This window comes from Lathyrus oleraceus, chromosome 5 (assembly GCF_024323335.1).
Source record: "Lathyrus oleraceus cultivar Zhongwan6 chromosome 5, CAAS_Psat_ZW6_1.0, whole genome shotgun sequence".
Lineage (NCBI taxonomy): Eukaryota > Viridiplantae > Streptophyta > Magnoliopsida > Fabales > Fabaceae > Lathyrus > Lathyrus oleraceus.
This window is the reverse complement of record NC_066583.1, coordinates 385,304,643-385,307,683: the sequence shown is the minus strand read 5'-3', so window position 1 is coordinate 385,307,683 and position 3,041 is coordinate 385,304,643.

Below are 3,041 nucleotides of genomic sequence, written 5' to 3'. Positions count from 1 at the left end.
GGTTATACATCCACCTCTGCACATGTTACATTCTATGATGGCAACTCATTTCTTAGAAGTCTTTTAAACAAAAAGTTGTTGCAAGATCATCCACTAAAGCCAAAATACAAAGCTCCAGCATCTACATCTGCAAAAGTTATATGGTCATCATCACTTCTCTCTAAACATCACGTTAGTTTATCGGCTATTTCAACTATCTACTTTGACAATCTTGGTGCCACTTATCTCATCGCCAACCCTATCTTCTATAGTCGCATGAAAAATATTCTCATAGATATTCATTTTGTCACAAATCATGGATGCAATAATAAGATTTAGGTTAAACATGTTTCCGCTAAAGATCAACTCAGATTGCCTCATCACAAAACCCTTGTCCAAGCAGCGACGTCAAGATCTCTGCTTCAAAATAGAAGTATATGACGATACGACGTGCAAAGGTTACAAGATCATGACACTTAAATTAAGAGATATATTAGGATTTATCATTCAAGATGAGAATTATTTTAGGATAAAGTAATCAAATCAAATTGTAATTAATCAATAAAATCGTAGGAAAGCAATACAAAATTATAATTATTTAAAGGAATAGGCAATTAGGACATCAAGTCTCTTTTTATATGTTGTACCAATATACCTTGTGAATAATATAACAAAACTATTAGTGTATAATATAGCAAAATCATTATTGATACACCATTTCTTACACCAAATACATATACCATATACATTATTTACCGTATAAATATGGTGAATATATATTTTTTTTAATTAAAAAAAAAATCATGAACAGTGCGTGAATATTGTATGAACAATGCATAAACAATACCTTTAAAATAATGAAATAAAGTTGGTTAATAAAATGTAAAAAATTGGTTAATAAAGTGATGAAGTTGGTTAATATATGACCAAATATTAAAAATATTTTTTACTAATACATCAAAGTTGGTTAATAAAATGTAAAAAATTGGTTAATAAAGTGATGAAGTTGGTTAATATATGACCAAATATTAAAAATATTTTTTACTAATACATCAAAGTTGGTTAATAAAATGTAAAAAATTGGTTAATAAAATTATGACGTTGGTTAATAAACATTGTTCAATTGTTCAATTGTCCAAATAAATTTTGAACAGTCATCAAAATTAGTTAATACAAGATAAAAAATTGATTAATAAAATTATAAAGTTAATTAATCACATAATTCTATATCAATATTAATTTAAAAATAAAATATAAAAAGAATAATTTTTTTATATTTTATTTTTAGAAATATATATTATTATAATATTTCACTGTTTATTTGCCGTATTGAAGAAGAGTAAAATAAGTTGTATATTTTGGTGTAGAAAATCATTATTATGTATCAGTTTCTTTACACTATCATGTATCAGTTTCTTTACACACACCTATTCTTCACAAAATAACTAAATTTAGCCAATTTCCAGTCAAATGTTATACAAATAAATTTCAAATACAAAATTAAATGCTCATTTTCAGCTACAATTTATAATCCACTACACTTATACGATGTATCGAAAAATTATAAGTAATTGATATGAAAGGCTCCATTCAATTGAATTGAATGAATTTTATAGAATGTAAATCAATTTCGAAGTGAAATACAATCACACAAAAACAACATCCTCATATTTCTTTTAATACCCAACTCATCATACAAACAAACTATAGATAATAGGAAAAAAAATTATGTTAGATTGATAATATAAAATAACTAGGTAAAATACATTTGTTTCCTTATTTTTATCTCGAAATCTATTTTGGTTCTTTAATGTTTAAAAGTATTTATTCGATCTCTTACGTCTTCAAATAGTATAGTTTAAGTCCTTTTTGTTTAATTCTCGCAAATGATATCAATTTTTCTACTCATATATGTGGCATCTAACATAGCATAGGCTCAACACAAAGGTCAGTAAAATTCCAACAAAAAAAAAATTTACCCTCAACTTCCTTAAGTGGATACCTCTACAAACAAATCTACTAGCAACTTGTGAAATATAAATACCATATTATAATCTTATATTTTAATTCGTAATACAACCACATAGTCTCCAACCATAGTCTGCAAAATTCATTTTCTTGAACTTTGATTTTTCTTTTTTGAGTTTTGTTTTTACATTAAAGATTAATGATTAAGAAATTACTATTTAAAAATGTAAAAGTGAATACAAACAAAGAATTTGATTAGCTTGATTTGTTATGGTAGAACTTGCATTTTTCAATTGTATGCCTTCGATTCCATTTGACATTATTTATAAAATCTTCCATCATTTCTTTTTCAGAGATTATGCTGACCGAAACTTCTTCATCATCTTCATTGTTCGAAACATATATTATCTTTAATGAAGCTTCTTCATTAGCCGACGATGATTCTTTAGAATATCATTCATCAATCGAAATTGTTCTTTCAAACGAAACCATGAAGATAATTTTAATATTTCTTCTATAAAAGAATCTCTTGATGAACTTGATAATGATTATTTTAGGATTCTTAAAGTCATCCATTCACCCTTCAACATTTGAATTAATTTGTTGAGCTTTTCAAAGACTTTTTCTTTCCTAGATTTTTTTTTCTTCTGAAAATCACAATCACTTCCATATTTTGATTTAAGGATTAAATCAGATTTCTAATTTTAATTCTTAAGTCTTGGATATTTGTCAGACACAAAAGTGATTCTTTTTTCAAAATAACCATTTTTTTCAAAAAAAAAATCGAAAATAATCAATTATTCAAAAAAATACCAAAATAACCAAGTTTGGCAGAGGATGCGTCAGATGAATTGACGCATCCCCAAAGTGTAAAGAGGGGGCGCCAATAACATTGGGCTCCTCATGAGGAGGCGCCAATGCTAGTGGCGCCTTAGTGTGTTTTGGTTGGTGGGAGCCAATTCATTTGACGCCTGCATGTGATGGTCATGTGGGCGCCAATCTCTCAGGCGCCCACAAGTTTGTACAATGGATGTTCCGTATCTATAAATACCACGCCTTGGATACAATATTTTTAACTCAAACTCATCTCCTAA